Here is a 21,882-nt window from a genome sequence, read left to right as displayed (position 1 = left end):
TCTGCCCTCACTATCATGAGGTAAAGTTTAAAAAAAAAGAAATATCTAAACCGACTGAATTATTTTGTCATACACAAAAACATCGGCACTGGCTATTAAACCTATTTTTAGCAATATTCTGTAAGACGTGTTTAAACATGTTAATGTTGCACTGAATTTAGCGCTTAGTATAAAGTGGGAAGGACAATAAATTGTACTGTAAATTTCCACAGAGGACCTCATTTTAAATGCTGTTGCTCCAAATAAATCTGAAATATGAAAACATTTCTACCACAGACTAGAAAGCCCAAAATAATTTAACTATATGCGACATGGCTTCTATTCTAGCATCCAATCTTCTGATCTTATACATGCAAAAATCCAGCAGTTTTCACTGGAAATTTCTCCTTCTTTTACATATACCTGAATCAGTGATGCCTAGTAATAAGCCCTGTCCCAGCAAACGCTTCAAACTGCCACTCAGGTATTCAACATGATACAAAGCCAGCATTTCCAGCAGGAAAACCAGGAGTAAGAAGACGAGAAAAGTTACAGAAGGGGTAGCAGTCAAAGACAAAAAAACAGTGACACAAGGAGCATCACCATGCTAATGCAAGTACCTGTAAGCCAAATGCCTGGCATTCAGCACTTAGTCCTGGGAGTTCAGCAAAAAAGCACATGAAGCTTGAAATTAAGGAAAAGACACCTTGCAGGCAGCCTGAGTGATATGGTTCTATATTATAAGAAAGCTGAAAGCCATGGAGATTCCTCAGTGCAAGGGCTACTGAGGACTCTCAAATCTGGATGGTGGAGGTAATACACCATGTCTGTGTAAGCACCTGCAGCTAGAAGGCCATTAAATCAACCTGACAATTACAGTTGATGTTTCTTTATCAAGTCCAGTGTTTCCATCCATTAGTTTTGAAAGATGGCAGAGCACCATCCTTTGTAGGAAGTCTTACTGAGAAGTGCTAGGCAGCTGTTATTAGTTTGTCTGAAATAACATGAATGAGCAGAATCATGAAAGGTCACAAATGTCCTCAAAACCGCAACTCCTACCCACCAATTAACTTCCTCTTCTTCAAAGGTTGAGCATCAGTCATCTTTGACACATCTGAATTATATTATCACTTTAATAAAAGTCATGCTGAAAGGGTTCGGAGAGGACATTTCACCTGTGTAACGTTTTCCACGGAGACCAAGAGTGGCTGTTACTGCCTGGCTCCTCTCTCCTGTTTGAAAATGAGGCACGAGGGGCCAGTCCCCAGGCACGGAAGCCTGCAGCCATTGTGTAAGGCAGGCAGCTCTGCAATGCATTAAATCTCAGTACATCAAAACGCTTTGGCAGACCAGACCATGAACAAAGTTTTACAGCAGCAGTATCATGTCATTTTTTTTCCTTTTCTAGAGACAGCAAAACTGAGCCAAAGAAAGATTAAGTGATTTATCTGAGGGGAAGAACAAGGTCAGCAAGAAAGATTTTGTCAAAATTTTGGAAAAGCTCCATTCCCACTATGCCTGAATCAGTGTACCCAGCCTGCCCAAAGACACTTATAAAAGCTTTGTAAATGTCAATGCATGAGATGGGAAGATCTTTGTATTGGCACTGCAGAGTGAAGAGCAGTGAAGACCGATGCTATCAATGCTGAAAAGCAGAGCTGCAGATCAGAACTTTAAATTGGCATAGCAGAATTAGTAAGTATCACTGCTTCAAAGTTGATTTTTCCTACAACACAATTGCAGACTTCAGTTTTAATCTTTCAAATTGCTCCACGTTTGATCTCTGGCAGATGCTACCTATAATAACCAACCATGCAAATTGAATGCTATTGAAAGCAAGAATAAATTCCATTTCCATCCATACACTGAGAATGTCATCTTCAAGTCACAATTCTACTTACAACTCATTTGCCATCTCGCAATTCTTGTCAATGATGAAAACTACATTTATTCATATACTTCTTGCTGCTGAAAACTATTTCTCCTAATTCTTGTGTTAGTCATAACTGAAATGTGTTCTTTTACTTTTTGGACTAATTAAACTTTGTCTTTAGAACCAGAGTGCAGGCACAGAATCAGAATCACAAACTGGTTGAGGTTGGCAGGGACCTCTGGAGGTCATCTGGTCCAACCCCCTGCTCAAGCAGGGCCACCTAGAGCTGGTTGCCCAGGACTGTGTCTTAGACAGCTTTTGAATATCTCCAAGGAGATATTCACATCTCTGGGCCACCCATGCCATCACTCGGTGACTCTCATGCTTAAAAAGTGTTTACTGATGTTCAGACAGTTTCCTGTGTTTAAATTTATGGCCATTGCCTCTTGCTGTGTTACTGAGCGCCCTGAGAAGAGTCTGGCTACATCCTCTTTGCAATCTTCCATCACCTATTTATACACACTGATGAGAACCCCCCAGGAGTCTTCTGTGCTAAACAGTCTCAGCTCCCTCAGCCTCTCCTCATTGCAAAGATGCTCCAGTCCCTTTAATAATTTTTGTGTGTATGATCATTGGACTCTGCCAAGTTCATCCATATATCTGTTGTTCTTAGAAGCCAGAGCTGGACATGTTGGTATGAGTCCTGAGTGAATCTTAATCCTGCTGTTGCATAAATACTACATGCAGTTTAACCAAAAAAAGAATTTATCATGTCTATATATAAAAGTCTGCACTGAGATCAGCGATATTACTAAGTTTCTACTCAGGTTCTTTTTTTGTATACTACAAAAGGTGTTTCATGATTTAAAAAAAAAAATAAATTACTTGAACAGTAATCTCTTTTTTTTTTTTTTTCCTCCACGCTGAACTAACAGAAAGAGAATGTTTCTGGAAGAGTTTACTGCAGAGGCCTGATCCTCTGCCATGCTGAGTTCTTCTTCAGCGAGGTGGGCATTCTTGCCTGACTAAAGCCAATGCTGGTAAAACTCTTTCCTTTTAACTGAAAGCCCAGCTGGAATACAAAAGCCTGAATCTAACACATAAACCAATCAGATTTCCCAGGTTAAATTGTGCCTGCTATGAAAAGTTCAGCTCCTCTGATTGCCCACTGTTTGCAGCATTAGTCCAAAGGAGATGGAAAGGGTTCCTTCTGCTCAACTAGAAAAAAAGGATGAAGCAAATTTTCTTATGCAAGTGAGATCTAGAATTTGAGTGACAGCTTAAACTTAAGCCAGAGACTCAGGACACCAACTGTATTCCCTTTGCATTACTGCTTATCAATCAAAGCATTTCTAGTGTTTTTTAAGATACTTTACCCCCAAATGAAAAAAAAACCAAAACAAAACCATCTTCAACAAGCAGAAATATCCCCAAAAATACAAATAACTAACCCTGCCTTTCACCACATTACTTTCTGTCTCTCTTCCAACCAGGATGCATCAGTACCTTGAACTCTTTTTCTACAATACATAAAAGCATCACAACACAACAACACTATATTTTTTTACATAAATCCTTATGTTATTTCATTGAGTTTCTCCCCAACGTTGGGAAATTTTCCAGTGTTTTTTCTACATTTGCCTATTTGGACTTTACATATATATTTTGTGACTAACATCATTGCTACTGAATGTCATAGCTTTTTATGCTGGTGACACTTGTCTACACATACATTTCTCCTGAAAGTTCTTATTCTCCTTTCCAGTTTTTAAGGTGAAAAATAAAGAATACAGTATATTCTCAGTGTATCATTTTTACCCATACACCTTTTCTTAGAAATACAATATTTCTGCAAAAGTGCAGAAACTTGTTCTAGCAGAATGGATTATGCAACTTGACACACTTGAAAATGCTGTTATTTGAAACTGATTATGCCAATTATGCAATCTGAAATAGCTTTTTTCATAGCATTTTGAGATCTGATTAAAAGCACTGCTAACACAACATGTAATTTCTACCTATCACACTGTAAGTGCTAATGTTTCACATGAGGAAGTAGGAGAATAAAAGCTACAAACCTTTGACAAAGTAAACAATGCACAAGCCGTTATGCTGAGGTCATATATGAAAAAAAGTGGTACACAGCAGCAATATCCTCTTTAGAACTGTTTCCATTCAAAATGACAGAATTTGCTGGAGGGAAAGTTATCTATAAACCTAGACAGTATCATTCTTAATGGTGTAAAAAAAACCCCAAAATTTAAGGTTAGTAACTACTAAATTAGAGACAGATGAAAACTAATGTAATACCAAGGCACTAGAATAATTTTTTACATGACAAGAAGGAATAAAAATGCCAATTCTTATTAGATTCAAATGATAGGAGCTTTTGAAAGGCCATCATAAAGTAAAAAAATAAAAAATCCTTAACTGTGTTCTTAATAAAACTGTTTACAGAAAAGTGCATTGAGCAATTGCATTACCTCTCCTTCATTATGAGCACAGTTTAAAGGAACAACAGCAGAAAAGTAGCTGCAGTAATATATCCAACATCTTAATTTGGATTTATGTGGTTGTAACTTACAGAATTTTGTTGTCTTTAAAAGTGTGGAAATGTGGTTGATGCCTCAAGGACATTTTCATCAGCTCTGGCTCTATCAGTTCCACTGAAGGCAGACTGACGTCAAAGTATCTTTTACCCTTTCCAAGCAGACGCCGGTCAGAAGTTGAGCATAAATATTTACTGAATTTCAGAATTATGAAACCTGAATCACATCATTGTAGCCATGTAATTTTTAATACACCCTGATTGGTCTGACATTCCCTGCTTTCTCTGTATCTCTGTTCTGGGCCTACCAGGATGTCTAAATCTCACAGTTTACTGTTTAATCCATGCACAAGAACATGCCAATAGAAACAGAAAAGGAGATGACCATCTCTGTGCAGAACTTTGAATCCTATCCATAATTTCAGTGACAGCAAGCAAGAAAAATATGTAGTCTAATAAGATAAAAAGCCACAATTTTAGAGAAAGTGATCTAAATTTGTGTTTCAATTTTCCATCTTCACTGTAAAAATAGGAAAAGAACACATATGGGGAAAAAAATATTGTCCAGCAAATAGTAAAATGAATCATTGTTTATCTTCATAAATTACACAGTCTGCAATATTGAAAATTCTAGAACGCAAAGTGGTTTTGCATGAGAAAGAATCCACTTATGTCTTTAATCTTTGTTTAAAAAAAACCCTAAAACTTGAAGCATTTTTAAATTTAATTGTTTCGCCCAGGATCTTCACTAGACATTAGTAAGAAAGAATCATTACATGGATGAGAACCAGGTATTCCCTTTCACTTCAGGTTCAGCCTTGAAAACATAAACTTTGCCAGACCAGTTACAAGTCAGGCATATATTCCTGATCTAAAAGCTCCCCCCCTCCCTTTTTTTTTTTTTTTCCTTTCTGTGGAATTCTCTCCAAAACCATCCCCTTATAAATAAGTGCTATCTTGGTAAGTGCTGATTTCTTCCTTACAGCCTCCATTAACTCTGCAATCAGGGAGGTCAATTTCATTAACTTTTTCCAGTTTCAGTTCATGAAATTTTAAGAATAAGATCAAATAATACTTCGGGTATTTCACCAGTTCCTTAGAACTTACAAGTACCTGCTCTACAACAACAATTTACAGAATGCAGCTTTAACACACATTTTTTGTGTGTGCATGTGGGGCATTTCAGTTGAAACTTCGGTAATTAACTCAGACACTAAATAATTTTCTTCCAAAACTGCCTTTTGAGCATGACTGATCCACAAAGCATCAGGAGAAACATTGTATTGCTGTTGTGCTTTAAGCCCAGCTAGTAACTCAGAATCCTTTCTTCCCCCTACTCCTAGCCGGATGAGGAAAATTGAAAGAATGTAAAACATATGGGTTGAGATAAGAACAGTCCAATAATTAAAGTATAATACAAAACTACTACTAATAATAATGATGATGATAAGGGAAATAAAAATGGGAAAGAATATAAAACTAAAAAAGGAAAGGAAAAAAACCAACAAACAAAAGTGATGCACAAAACAATTGCTCACCACCTGCTGATAGATACCCAGCCGAAACCGGGCAGAAATCTGGGCCTTCCAGGTAACTCCTCCCAGTTTATGTACTGGGCATAATGTGCTCTGGTATGGAATACCCCTTTGGCTACTTTGGGTCAGGTGTCCTGTCTCTGCTTCCTCCCAGCTTCTCATGCCCCTCCGCACTGGCAGAGCACGAAAAACTGGAAAGTCCTTGATCAGGGTAAGCATTACTTAGCAACAACTAAAACATCGGTGTGTTATCAGCACTGTCCTCAGACAAAAGCCAAAACACAGCACTGCACCAGCTACTAAGAAGGAGAAAAATAGCTGTTACAGCTGAACCCAGGACAGTTCCATATTACCGCACCTTTGAGTTTTAAGACTGGGTGGACTCAGCAGCCTGACTTAAAAAATCTGATTTTTAATGTACTGCAGACTTCAAGGGGCTGATGAAAGTGTGTGGGCTGGCTTGGATGTGAGCCATGCTTTTTCCATACATCATTGTGTCTCCTGCACTAATGACTCACACCTGCACATGCTGCTCTCCGATTTCTAGGCAAAGTTATTTATAAACTGGAAATGCAGTGCCTAACCCTGGTGGTAAAACTATACAGATCATGATTTACATAAAGCACTTGTCTCTGAAGCATAGAAAATTTGGGGACACTGAATTCACTCTCTTTTCAGGTGCAATGAAAACTGGACTCAGCTTCTCCCCAAATAAAACCCACATTGTAATTTTATCTTGCAGACCGCTGTGGAACTGATGTGGTGAATATAAGCACAATCATAGAGCTCTGAGGGCCCCTCAACACAGAAAAACACCCTATCTTCTCTCACAGCAGGTATTTGCCACACAGGCTATTTTTACCTGGAGACTTGCATGATGCAGGCCACTGCAGACAAAAAGAAAAAAAAAAAAGATATTTTATTAAAGCAAAAATACTGTTGCTCCAAGCTGATGATTACAGTCTTGCCTGAAGTGTCTCACCCCCTGGTCCAGAGAAGTATTCAAACCTTCGCATTACAACCTCTGCTTTCAGACCCTCTTCCCCAGTGCTGAGTCTTTTGCTAGTTAAGATTTCAGGAGCATCAGCATTTGGTAGCAATTATGTATCTTTTTCTACTTCTTTTGCAACTGGCCATGAAGCAGTTTTACTACAGCGTCAGATGAGGCAATTTGTCTTCCTTTCTTTCTGTGAGGTAATTTGGTGAAGGACACAGTAAAACCAGTTCAGAACAACCACCTAAATGACTTCTCTGTGAACATTATAAGCCATACAACATGTTACATCCTCAAATATATAAAACAATGATCTGCTGAAGTGTAAATTTTCAGAGATGCTAATCTTACACCTAGTAAGCACACAGCATCCTTAATGCTGAAAATCATATAGCGTTATGGATGCTGGGTTAAAGTGATTGTGTATCTAAACAAAGCTCTGTTTAAATGGAAGAAAACCAAGCCTTTATATATAAGCAAGCCTCTAACAGTTATTTATGCAGACATGCATTTCACTTCCAGCAACGCAAGGTTCTTCCAAACGTATACTTAGGTATACTTCATTGTGTGCCTCAAAAGAAAAACAGTAAGGTATTAATATTAATATGGCTACTGAACTGCAGACTGGAGGGCATTTGATTTCAGGTAGCTGAGTTGTGCTCTGAAATCAATATCACACTGTCTGGTGCAAATTTACTGATGTTAAGGGCTTACTTCTGCCTATGTTACTAACAGTTCAGTCTAGGGCCAATTTATTTTAAATATTTACAGAGCACGTAGCAAAACATGCCATCACTTCCAGTTGATATTACTTTAAGTAATATCATAGATCATTCAGCCTTAGCTTTATTCTGTAGTACCAAGGAATGAAATATTTCACAAACTGAGTAAGTATATCTGGTCTTTAAGTTACAGAAATAATAGGAAAACAGTGTGTCCTGTCATCGTACAGGCTATTCTCCCCTCATAGATATTTAATTTAAAAATGTTGAAAAGAACAGTGGTTTTGACTTGATTAGGATTTGAGTGGGCTTGCTCTTATTTTGTTTCTGTAGTTTTGGACTGCAAAAGTGGCGATTAAACAAGCAGTGAATACTAACCAAAGCAAGGCTGAATGATTAGGGAAGTCCCCTGGGTCATATACCCTTGCTTCTCACAGCTGAACAGAACGACAAAAGAGATGCAAAGAGAAATTCAGATTCATCTCACTGTACATCTGCCCACATCTTCTCTCTTTCTGCTTTTATTCCTTTCCATATGAGTTAAAACATTTTCCCAGTGCCCAGTATTTTTATCTTAACTTTATGTGCTTAGGAAATAATCAGTCTTAGTTTAGATTATCTTTCAAAAAGCATTCAGTCTTGTTGCAGTCCTTACACCCACTCAGTTTTCCATCTTTTCTACCTTCTTTTTTTAATATTGCTTTCTTTATTCTCTTCTCAAAATTCTTTTTTCTTTTCAACTCCATCTCCACTTACCAAACAATCAATTTTAATTTAGCTATTGCTTCCTGAAAAAAAAAAATCCCTCTATCTTACTTCGTTTTGATTCATTTGATGCTGTGATATTTTGTAGAAAGATATCCACTAAATGTCCTCTATTCATGGAAATGGAACAGCCCAAGAAAGAATGGGCAAATTCTACGTGCTAGCCTGTCAATTGTCTTAAAATACAATATAGGCAGGTAACTTTATTTTTGGTACGTTTTCATGACAAAATTTTTACCAGCACCTATGTGACAGTGGATTTTTGACGTTTCTGAGAAACTGAACCCAAAGCATAAATTGATTCCTCTGAAAAAGACCAATAGATGGTGCCAGTAGTATCAAATCCAAAGTACCAAAAAGCTCTGCATCATTATACAAATTGTCTCGGGCATTTAAACAGAGAGCTTGCTGCAACTTTTTATGTGCAAATAGATTCTTGATTCTGGAGACAGTTTATTTTTAATTAGCAACTGTAAATCTGATTTCAGAGGCTGGGGAAAAAAAAACCAAAACCAACAACAACAAAACAAAAAAAAAAAAACCAACCCAAAAAACCCCACCCCAGGAATGCCTCCCTCCACACACTTTTTCAATCTCCCGTTTCTCACAGCTGCTGGTCTCACAAGGAAACAATTAGCCATTTTTTTGCATTGGCATTGCTGCTCCTTCCTTCCCATCTATACATCTTTACCCCTTGCGGATTCATGGAAACTCAAAATCAACATCCATACCAATAGGAGAAAGGAGGCTCTGGAGCATGGGGATATTTCTGACTTTATCTGCTTTCATCCACATGGCTAGCAGGCAATCTCTGCACCACTAGGCAGTCTCACACGGTCTCGCTGGTAGACAGGTGTGTAGGCGGCACACAAGACCCCACATGCACTATAGGGCATATTCCTGCTGGTATAATGCTCTCAAAGGTGCTGCTTCTGGTTGGATACACATTTTATATCAGGGTCTGGTTGTTCATATATACAGAATCACAGAAGATGAAATGCTGACCTAAACCATAGTTGTGCTAATATATGTATTTTGCTAAAACAAAAAACCAAAACAATTACCCCAAAACAAATACACACACCAACCAACCAAAAAAAAAACCCCACAACACCAACCCCAAAACAAACAAACAAAAAAAACCAAACCAAAAAACACACACAAAAAATTCCCAAAATACAAGCAAACAACAAAACAAACAAAAAAGGCATGGGGGGAAAAGGGGGCAACAAAGAAGACAATAATAATTAATAATAATTAATAAAGCATCTGTCCCATGTCCTCAAGAAATCAAAATTAGTACAGGACATATCCCTCTCTTATTAATGGAAGATTAGTTCCAGTAGCCAAGACACAAGGAAGTGTCGGAGTTGTGTTTTCTTAGCTCTACCTCTGACCTGGAAGATTATTCCAAAGCCACTGCTTCTGAGTGAGCATCACTAGAAGACTTTAAAATGCAGTGAAATTACCACAAGGTTACAGAGAACAAAATGTTTTCATTTCCCACACAATCTTCATTAAAAATCAGGTTTTTTCCTCAGCTCCCATATCAATATGAAAGTTTTTCAGAGCTAAAGTTTTCCATATGGAAAAATGGATTTTTTTTTCCTGTTCCCCGACAGCTGGCTCTTTTCTCCTACAGTTTGTTCCATTCTGAGATACAGTCAAGGCACCAGACAAGCATTGCTTTGTCTTCTGTTAGTTACCACTGTTAATCACACCCTCTGGCTTCAAAAGTGCCAGACCTTCTCCTTGTCCTGCAGCTGAGAACGAAAGTTAACATTTCCCTTCTCTGAGACTGAGTAGCAGTGACACTGCTTTTAAGCTTCCTTGGCAGGACATGTCTGCTTAAAGACATCCTGTGCTCAGATGATAACAGACAGTAAACAAAGTGCCATAAAATCAAAGGAAACTGAAACCATGGGCTTCCATGCCAGAACTTCATGCACTACTGGACAAACATACTGAAAACGGAGATTTTCACATACATGCTGCAAGCATGTGAATATTATGCTTCTTACTGTAACTAAACAGGCTTGACTTAATACCAACAGCTACACTAGAGCTAGGAGACTAAGTGCAATAAATACACAAATAAATACCAACAAAGCTTCATTCTGAATATAAAAATAAATTTCCTGCTGATGTGTTCAGCATCCATTTACATGAAAGAAAAAATCAAGCTACACTTGAATTTATAAATGATTCTTATTTATGAAAAAAATCTTTCCCTTCCCACACACTGTATGAAAGCAGACAATGGGAATGGCATTACACTAACAATACCAGGAGCAAACTGATACTTTGTGCTTATTTCATGTGTTCCCATAAGCATAATAGAAATGTGAAAGGTAGCAGTCAGTCCTTATGCTTTTTGGATTTCTGAAGGTAAGTCAGGTCATGAATGGCTATCACAAACACTTAATGCAATTTCTAGAAATGTGTGGAGAAACTCTTCAGACACAGGAGTAAGGAGAGGACTTGCTTCACTGAAAAGGCACATTTCTGATCACAAGAAAATTACACACAGACAGGTACATACTTAGTATTTATATTTTGACAGAAGTACTGAGTTCTGCACACAGATGGCCCCTCTTTTTAGGCCCATTTAGGCCAATTTTGACTGCAAGTTGGTTTCATTAAAAGGGTGAACTAGATTAAGGAAGTAAATATTGCTTTGAAGCAATGTTATTTATATAAGGAGTGCATTAAGTCTCGTCACATTGAACCAAGCAAAAAATAAGCAGGGGAAGGATATTTTTGCTTTAAGTGTTAACCCTCTTCGAGTTATCACTCAGACAAAAACTTTCTTTCCATCTTACTCAGGGCTCTGCTAGTTCTCACTAGTATGTGCCCACAGACCTCCCTGTTATTTCTGCTTACACAGGCACATACCAGGTAAGCACCTCTGTTGTGGGCTGTGACAGGTGCAGATCAGTTTGGGGACTGCTGACTTGACCCTTATGTTCCATAAAGGATCCTAATTGTTTCACATGGCTGTCAATAAATGAAGGTCCCAGGGACAAAAGATACTGACTTAAAGAAGATTTAACCCAACACTTGACAATACCAATATGCATTTATAATGCACTTACTATTCCAATGAAAGGAAAACCACTCTCGTTGGTTTACATATGAAAGAGTGTTGTGATTGTCTCTCTTTGTGTTTTAGGGTGTGAGTCATTTTGCATAAAAAGTCCCTTGATTTCAACTGTACTGCAAAACACCATGTTTGTTTACTTCCAGCTGTTTGGAAGTCTATAATCTGAGTGCCTGAGAGCTCTTTGGATGTGAACTGCTGCCCATTCATATAGTTGCTAATACAACTGGCTAATGGTGTTGAACCCAATTATTTGTGTTATCCTGTATAATGAAACAATACAACTGGAGTCCTAATTCAATAGCATTAAAAGACATACAGAGAATTAAAACCTCATGTGGAAAACTAATTGCATTTCTCACAAAGGATAATGTATTGCTCCCTGCAAATTAGAAGATGGATTTTTAGTTAAAGAGGACAAATTCTGATGTTAGTTTCCCCAGTCCCAATTCAGGAGACCACTGATACCTTCTCTTATCCCTAAGTCATACAAGATGCATACGGTAGAAAGCATACATGGGTTAGAATTGCATGCATAAGTGGATAGGACAGTAGCACAGAGCACAACGTTGCATTTGGAGCTCTTACAGACTGCAGAGACAGCCCAGAGAATCTGCAATAAACTAAATCTGCTGAATTTAATTGTTCTACTGTCTAGTAAGCATTGCAGAGTACCAAATAACCTTGAAAATTTAAAACAACCCCTTGTTCCTCTGCCTCCAGGCTGAGCTCTCCTTATAGTGCCTCTGCCAGGCACAACAGATTCTTGGCCAGCAACTGCAGATTTGAACCAAATTATGTGCTTGGTATGCTCTCAGGTCAGAAGAGGTTACAATTAAATAGGCCATTTATAATAAAGGTTTACAACCACCTAAAAACCTTGTTCCCCACCAGTCTGGTGTGCTGTATAACACACAGTTGTACAATACCTTAAAACATAATTGTATTTCTTATGTGTTTATTAGCAACCTGATAGACCTATACCTATTCCCTTCACTTATTGAAAAAATGTAAAAATCTGTATCAAAACCCTACACAGTAAGGGAAAACAAATGACAGTGAAAGATGTGAATTAAAAGCTTCTTGAAATTATGTAAATGTATTTAACCCTGAGTTCCTATTATCATCAGCAGGGTGTATTGCTATGCCTGTGCAGCAATGAGTAATATTTTGTTACTACATTTTAACAAAACTGCTAACAGGGCATAATTTATCAATAATGTCTTTTTTTTCCTTTTACAAAAGAACACAACTGTATTCGTCCAGAGTCAAGGAAAATTTCCTGCATGAAAGAATCTACATGCCTCCACAGAAGGAAGGAAAACTTTGCTAGTGCGAATCTATGTCTGTGCTCTGGGACACAGTGCTTATGAGGAATAACTATATAGTATGTCAAAAAGAATGCAAAAAAGGTATACTGAAGTATGTCAATCCAAAAAATATCAGATGGGAACAAACCAGAATTGATGGAATCTGCTCTAGAAAAAAACAAAGTATAAAAAAGAGCTGGCTTTAAGAGTATTTCCTGAAAACTTTAGCTGTGTTAACACATGCAAAATCAACACAGTTGGGTTTTTGGTTTGTTCTTTTGGTTTTGTTTTGGTGTGGGTTTTTTCCAGGTAAGGAGAACCCATAGTATGTTTTTGATAGAAAGGAATCTTGAACACTGTTTCAGGACTCTTTTACTGTATAGTAGCAGCTAACATACAACTTACATTGCATTAGTGAAAATCTGGCAGAGCTATCTATGTATCATTCTGTCCCCAAAAAGACTAGAACCAACTTTTGGCCTGATGCTGCCATCCTGGAATTACCTGAGCTAGCCTGATCTACAGCCCTAGGGTAGTTCTTAAAGGTGAAGAATTTGCCTTTTCTGCAGTTTCTTCACTATGACTACTATCAAGTGATTTTTCTTCTTCCCTTGACATTCCTTTTTGTGGCCTACTTTCAGCAGAAAAATTTATAAAGCACAAAAATCAAATTCTCTCAAAGTGTCCAAAAGGGCTATGGAACCCTACTAAAAGGTCATCAGAAATGTATTTACAACAATCCATCTGTCATTTCTGTAATACTTCCTACTGTCTCTGGAGAAGCTGTCTCCTGCTCACTGCCTTTACAGCACCTATTGTACTGGTGTATTGGGCTCATGAGTGAGGCATCTAGGTAAAATAAATAATGTATAGACGTGAAATAAAGGCACCCTTTCAAAAGATAAAACCTATGACGTATAATAAAGCCAAAGTTTCATCATCTCTATAACACTTGTATTAAAAATTTTCTCATTAGATTTACCATTCCTGTTACTCTTTTGAGAAAATGTAAATAATTACCTAAGTCATTCAATACATTATATACAATTTCCTAAAGAGAAGTCATACCATGTAACAGACTTTAGTTTTTGACTGCTCAAGAGCAGCACATATAAATGATGATGCAAATGCGCAGTATCTTTACTTACAGGTTTGGCTTGGAGCAGCTCCTGAGAAGTAGTTGCACTGCCCAGAAATGAAGCCTTACCTCTCATGCCAGAGCCCAGTGTGGGTGCTGCCATGGTTAAACCAACACCAAGGCTCGAACCCTGGATTCTACGTTTTTAAGTGACTGGATAATTTTATCTAGAGTCTATTTTACCTGGAGCACTTTCTGGCATTCAACAGCTGGAAAAGAATCCTACATAGACATAATGATTACATCTAAACACATAGCTAAGTCCAAGATCTCCTTGCAGCTGTCCTCTGCAGGAGGAGAGATTGTGGCTATAGTTCAGAAAGCTGGGAGACACAACACAGGGTAAAATGGTTTCTCTAACCAAGAAATAAATGGCATTATTTCAATTTCTACCTGAAAACAAGTACAGTATCAGTAGTATTTACTAAGCACTTTAAACAAAAAAGACTGAAGGGGCTTAAAACCACATGAGCTTCCATATCAGAACTGTTAGCTTTTATTTTGCTCCTTTAAGCAGCCATAATATCCTAGAGCACTCAGACAACCCAGTTAGCCAGACCAATCTGACTGATTTACAGATTGACTCTTTTTGGCTATTTAATCTCTCCCTCCTATGCTTTCCACTCTCCACTTTAATTTAACCTAGGGCAGGAGGTGTTCTCATCTTTACAACACAAAAAAAGAAACAAAACCACAACCCCAAATTTAGGGCTCTGAGAACAGCATTAATCAAATAATAACCAAAGCTGCCAGCTACATATAAAAAACATGAAGAGCTAACTTTATGCAGAATGTCATAAGCTTTCACAAACCCTTGTTACCCTTGTTTGAAACTTGCTATCACACAGTTACTACTACAATGTTACTACTGCTACAGGTAACTCCGGCTGAGGTCCAAAACCAGAGCATGTTAATAGTAAGTTTGTTAAAATTTGAGTTCAAAGAACCAACTACCCAGACTTTGTTTTTTTTTTTTTTGCATTTAGCATCCTGACAAATGCTTTCTGGAAGTATTAGTACTGACCAAAACATGACGACAAGAAAAACATATTTGTATCCTAGCCTAATTTCCAAGAAGACCAATTTTGCCTCTTAAAAGGGGGGTGTGAAAGCAACCATTATCTCACTAAAATTCCTGGAGCTTTGCCTGCCAGTTCAAGACAATTTTCAACACTTAAAGCTACTCTATATACAAAGCTCGATCTACATCAGGGTTAATTTGTTTGTCTCCTGGGATTTGTTGGGGTTTTCCCCCTTCACTTTCTCCTTTTCTCCACATTACATTCCTTCTCCTTGCATATTTAAGAGTATACAACCAGTCCCTCAGCTACGCTATTATTTAGATGGGCAAGCAGAAGACAACCTACTGTCCTGCATTGTCTACCTGCACCACAGATGCAGTGAGGTATGCTCTCCACTACTGCTGTCATGACCAGGACTGTTTCTATTTGCAGCTGGTGAATCCTTTTCCTTTTTTAGTTTCTGCTTTTGTTTAATAGATGAGCAGTCCTTCTGCTGATCTGTCTTACAAAGTGCTCCAATTTGTCTTGGCAAGGGATAATCACCACTCACACACTTCCCACATATTCTCAATTTTCCTTTTTATTTTTTAACTTTTTTTCTTAGATATTGTGCCTATAGTTTTCTTGTTGTTTGTTTGCTTTTTAGTGCTGTATCTTTCATTTGCATTGCTACCTTTAGGTTCCCACATGACAAGGATGAGTAAGGCAGGAAGTGAGGAGAAAATCCCTTTGCATTGCAGAAAAATAAAGTAGAAATAAAACAGAGGTACATGAATAAAAATCAAATTAGATTCAGAATAGCAAAACAAAAGAAAATTATAAACAACACTAAAGTAAAATTGCAAAAAGGCTTAATAAATAAGAAAGTCTCAAAAGGAATGGACCTACGGCATTGCACATCATATAGATCAAGTAAATTTAGTTGTTCCTACCAGGCAAATAATTCAGTGGGGGCATAGGATATTCTACATCCTTGTATTCACTCCTAGTAATATCTAAAATTGGAGACATATGATGCTGTATGAGAAACAGTGCCAAACTGTGATACCCTCCGGTAGCAGCTTTCATTGGTATGAAATCTAGTAGTCCTTTGAACATGCAGAACTCCTGTAACACTGAAAGATTTCTGTGGAATGTCCTTCCCTCCCACCAACCTGTTCAGCATCTGAGTGAGAAGCAAAACATGCTGAGCTCTACCAAACAGCAGATCTATTGAGACGCTTAGCCCTTTCACAAATGCACCCATCTGCACAAAGCACAGGGGGAAACCAGATATTAGCAACAGCATAGCAATGGGATAAGAAAAAAGGAACACAATGAGCAAAGACAGGCTTTGTGTACAACACTGATGTACACTGCCTGTTAGAAAAAAGGATGATACAATTGTTGAAATGGAAGAAAAATGGGAGATGTGTAATGAACTATGAACTAGAAAGCAGAATAACAAAGTTCTGAGTATGCAATAAAAAATAAGTAACGGTGTTTTTTTTTTTTTAAACCACATGGACAGCATTGGGCTCCTCACACTACCCATGACATGTATCCAGATGCATACCCCAGCTCACTGCCAAATGCCAAGGCTTCCTTTTCAGAACTTTCATGTGTAGTAGCATCACAAACAAAATATTTTCAAAAATAGCTTAGGAGAAGCATATTTTGAGTAGATTAAAAGAAAAAGGGCAAATTTCAAAGGAGTTTCTGCTGGGGGGGGAGGGAGGGAGGAGGAGGGAAATTAGCACTGCAACATTCATCTTAAACATCTAATATGTGATAGGGCTGTAAGTAATTGAAAAATTATTCTGTTGGAAAATGTTCAGCTACTTTCAGCATCTTACAAAAGAAAAGGTTGTTCAGTTTTTAATAATTGCTGACATTGCCAGACTGAAGCATCAGTGCATGCAGACACACTGGATAGTTTGTGGATGAAGAGGGAGGCAGCTATTGAGTGCAAGGCATTTCTTGGGTTAGGTAGCCATAAGACTCTCTTTGAGTGAAGATGCCCAAAGTACAGTTAAATTCTCAAGTGATCAGATCCAAAAATGGACTCAGGCATCTCCTCATCTTGTCATCTTCAGGACAACATTGAAAAGTGGGAGGCAAATAAGTCTAAGGCTACACAACAAAGTCACAGGAAAAGTATCACATACTGCTCATAAAGCAAACACAACCCATGGAAAGCTCTGTATGCAGTTGTGATCATGACTTCAGTTTCGACAGTTACTGATGTTTGAGTACTTCAGCCTACCTTAAATGAAATCACAGTTATTCACACGTGATATGGATACTGATATCAAAATCAACCTCATATAAGCCTCTTGCAGACAAACTATGGAGTAAACAAAAAATAATAATAAAAAAAAAAAATCTTGATTTATCTTCCCATGGAAGCACATGGTTGGAGAGAACTAACTCTATCTCTTCCTTAAAAAAAAGGAGAGGCCTCTGAAAGTGTTGTCAGAATCAGACATACAAGTAAGAAAGCACATAAGATATTTATGTAATGCAAAGGGGATAAGCAACTCTTAACTCAACGCTGGTGCCGTAATGCCTTTTATCCACTTGATGGCAGTGTGAACAGACTACTGCTCAGGTAATGTGACACAGCACTGCGCGGTTTCAATCCTCCCCTGGAAATGTAACGCGCTGGTTTGACATGAGCGGCACACTTGTAGCATTCTTAGCTTAAAGTTGGGCTGCACTGATGTTGAGTAAATTCCTATCCGAAAACGTGGAAGAAGCATGAAGATGGCTAACTTGATTTCTATTTAATTAACACTTACAAAACATACTGAGATCTTTCAGTGCTAAAAAGGCACTAAAAATACCAGAAACACTAAGCTGAAGGAGAGTCACAACTCTTTGGGAGGCACTACTCTAGTTATACGTGCTCATTTAATTCCATATTGCTACCACCACCAAGTAGGAGTGCAAGCCGCTAGAGGGGGTGAGACCCTTTTCCGGTGGCACAGGAGTGCCAGACTCAGCCGCAGGAGTGCGGGATGCTTTCCCCACCACTTGTTGCTGCTCCCGCAGTCCGGGTTCTCCCCGGCTTTTTATCCCTTTAGCCCTGCTATTTCTCGATTCCACCTTTCCTCTCCCTGCTGCAAAAACCTGTCTTAAAGCGACAACAGTTTCTGCATTCCTACGTGTGTTTCTGAATGCTATTTTACAATCACCTATCCTCGGGGTTTTTGTGTGACAGTAACTGCAGATGAAAGTGATATGGTATCAGTATGCAGCTCTGGTTAATGCAACAGTACCAATCACAAGATCTAAAATTTGAGTATTAATCCAGCAGCCCCAATGACAGACAGCGGGATGATAACCACACCATTAGGTATGGCAACAAATACTCCCAGCAGCAGCCAGTGAGGCAGAGACCTCTACTCCAGGAAAAGCAAAAAGCAGGATTGCCTCGAAGACCTGAAATATTGATAACAAAAAGAAATGCAAAATAATTCCATAAAGAAAACCAACACAGTTCTGCTGCTGTAACTCTGCCATTGTAGAAGATGCATCCAGACTCACAATGTTCTGGTTATTGTTCCTGATACTCACTTTCATATGGTTCATAGTCACGTTCATGTAAAATCACACTGCCTGATTAACTTCACATCAGAATTACAGCAACTACCTCAGAAAAGTAGGTTCTGTTTAAAACAGTACCTCATGGTTATTTTTAACAGGTATTTCTAGCTTCAACATCATATTCTACCAAAAAAAACCATGTAAATTAATCTTTTTATATAAGCAAAAACAGATCATAGTATCTGACTTGACATATTTATACTCATAAAGCCCACAAAACTGACAGCAGAATCAAAACAGAAGGCCATGCAAATTAGAACAAATTAATTTAGAATCAATCCAGATTATTTATCTCTAGTTCAGCTTTCATTAAAAGAAGAAGTCTAAGTACCTGATAAAGCAATAATTGAAGTATTTTGTTTTAATGTTCAGGACAAACTAGTTTAGTTTTACGTCACTGAGGAAGATAATCACTGAGTAGTTAGTGGAAAAATTCAATTTATTGATTAAACTACTATAAATCCTTCTTATACATAGAATAGAGGCTTATATAATAATTTCTCACCATTCTTTTCCACTATTTCTACTATAAAAAAGGAACCTCATTTTTAGAGAATATATGAAAAGCTATAATAGGTTGAGAGAGAGGAAAAAAAAGGAAACCAAAAACACCTCTATACTCTTCAAAAAGTAAACATCAACACAGCAACTTCATAAGAGTGAAAGCTGAGTATGTGAAATGCTCAAGCTCATTTCTACAGGCTCTTGCAGTGGCTTAAGCCTTTTCACATTACACTGGAATGGCCTCTGCTTTCTGTGAACAGTGATTTCCCAAAACCCACTTCAGAAAAATAGAACACTTTCATTTGTATATGAACTGCTTGGGCTGGCAGTAACTACTGAGTTTTGTAATGCAGTGCTCAGGCTGTTTCAGATGTTCAGGAGATCACACAGAACCAGAGATAATCTCTGCACTTATAAGGAAAATTATAAGCTCCATGTTGCATGTTTTTCCAAGACTTTAATTAGATGCAGTATTTTGCTGCTCTAATGTGTTAGTAAGAAGCTTCTTGCCCGTCTGCTGGTTTAACACTTCTGCAGACAGACTTCAGCTTTTATAATTCATCCACATCCCTATTGCTCTGTCAAATGTTGCCAATTTCTTAAAGTTTAGAATTATTTTATATTCTTTATTAATCTAGAGATCAGAGCTTAGCCTTGCCACAGCTGTATTACTGAGGCCACTGTTCAGCTGCTGTGCATGTCCAGTAGGATAGCAACAATCTTTGCCATCACTGAGAACTGAAATGTCTGGACATACAGGACTAAAAGCTTATATCTTTAGACCTTGAGTTGAAGGAGAAACCCTGAAGCCCCAGGCTAGAGTAGATTATAAACCTTTGTGATTAAAGCACAGAAGCAAGTACATAGCCCCTACTAACCACACCAAACATGTTTTCCACTGTGTGTGACAGAAAAGGGAAATTCAGGTTGTGTTTATGGTAACATGCTTTGGCAAGCTTCCTTTTCTCAAAGCCTCCTCTCCTAAGCAGGATGTAGTATCATATTCATACCTATTCTGCTCTGTATGATTAACTCTGTAGGGCTGCTCCAGCTCAGAACACAACACGTGGCCCCACTCTCCTGCAAGACATCCCACTGACACCTCACCACATGGCAGATAGGACATCCTCAGCTCTTTGCAGCTCTCAGATCTTTGCAAGTCCATCACCTCTTGGCACTTGCCTTCCTGCACTTGGCACCCCATGACACAGCCCTACACTCTGAGGCCTGTCCACTACAACTCCAGGCCATTTCCACTCACCTCCCAGTTTACAAGCATGCCAAAACACTGGAGAGCTATTATTACACCAGAGAGCTATTACCATTGAATTTGCCTTGTAACCATGACACCAGCATCACAAAATTCTAGAGTTTATACAGCAAAAGCCTTTAAAAAAAGAAAAAGAAAACAAAACCAAGATTTGTTTTTATCTATTCCACTAGATAGACAGCTAATTAAGATTAAATTCATGTCAGGTTCAGTCCAAAGACTTCAGCCTTGATAACTGCCAGTCAAAATATATTTTTGTTTGGCTAAAAATTTATGTTAATAAATATCCTAAGCAAAAGGGTTTCCCATAGACTGAATTGGCAACATGCTTATTCACAGCTTTCACAAAGCACTGTTAAATGAAGTATTCTTTCTGATGCCCCTGCCTGTATCACTATGCTGTTCACAGGAAATATTTTTCCGAACACAGTTCACTTACCCTCGTAAGAGTTACCTGAAGTGCACTGCATAATTTCCTTCCTGAAATCTCTGACCACCATTCGTGATTATGAACAATGTCACTTAATTATGTGACAGCTCCAACAATGTTCCAACTGAAAAAATCATCATAACATTTATTGCTTTAACCCTAGTTTAAAGTTTGCCAGCTATGAAAGGATGTGAAATCATTATTGTTAGCTGGTTAAACTACTTTAGCTTTCATAATTCCAGTCAGCTCTACTCTGGAACATGCAATCTTGCTGCAAAGTAATTGTACTCTTGTTGGCTAACTTCCACTGGTGACCTGATATGTTTTTCATTTTTTCAGTAATCAAAAACAACCTTACATGACACTTCCCAACATACACAATGATTCAGGGAGTTCTGGGATCTTTCATAAGAAGAGTAACAATTTTTGCTAAAATTAACAATTGGCAGAGCAGACTAGCTAGGTTAGGAGGTGAATTTTTGTGCGTGCGCATTCTGGTAACGCAGTGACATCAAGATGCAATGAAAGTTTGCTCTTGCTTTCAAAAAACAATTCTGGGCATACCTGACAGGCAGCTGTAAAACACTAATAAAAATGCAGCTCTTGGGTCTTTCAGGCTAGAGTGTGCAAAAAAACCCCAACAAACAAACAACCCAAACAATATCAGTTCAAACACCTTCTACTTCTCCAGACATGAAATGTACTATCACAGCAAACTGAAGGGGTTGCCCAGGGCTCTGGGGAGCTCGCACCCCTCCTGCTAAAGCAGAAGGCTGACTGGAGGAAAGACTGCTGCACCAAGTGGGAACTTCACATCTTTTAGAGTCTGAAGACTTTGACAGCAAAACAATTAAATGAAAATTAATAGGGAATGATTTTTCATTGTGTTCGCTAAAAGCAAAACAAGGCAGAACAACATGAAATTAACAGAAGTCACATGGCAGTTCTTCACACAGTGTGCAGGATGTTGTGAAAGCCAAAAGTTTGTCTTGCTTCAAGAAATGCCTGAATAAATTCATAAGTAGAAAATCCCTGGGGTGGTATTAAATACAAAGATACCAAGCATGTCCCTGAGCTACAAGTCACAGGAAGCTGGTGGAGTAC

General features: G+C 38.2%; 1 protein-coding gene across 5 annotated transcripts in view; it reads right to left on the bottom strand.

Moving 5' to 3' along the window:
• The window catches only part of PDE11A (phosphodiesterase 11A), a 142,823-nt gene that overhangs the window by 87,082 nt on the left and 33,859 nt on the right, over window positions 1-21,882 (bottom strand). Inside the window, exon 1 of one of the 5 annotated variants that reach the window (XM_065670262.1) lies at window positions 13,975-14,031. The exons of the other annotated variants lie outside the window; for them this stretch is intronic. The gene's annotated coding sequence lies outside the window, so the exon portion shown is untranslated. Of the gene's footprint in view, window positions 1-13,974; window positions 14,032-21,882 lie in introns of those variants that run through there. 5 annotated transcript variants of the gene reach the window in all.

The sequence above is a fragment of the Lathamus discolor genome, chromosome 3 (assembly GCF_037157495.1).
Source record: "Lathamus discolor isolate bLatDis1 chromosome 3, bLatDis1.hap1, whole genome shotgun sequence".
In the NCBI taxonomy this organism is placed as follows: domain Eukaryota; kingdom Metazoa; phylum Chordata; class Aves; order Psittaciformes; family Psittacidae; genus Lathamus; species Lathamus discolor.
Note: the sequence above shows the minus strand (reverse complement) of the source record. Positions and strands in the feature narration are given on the sequence as shown.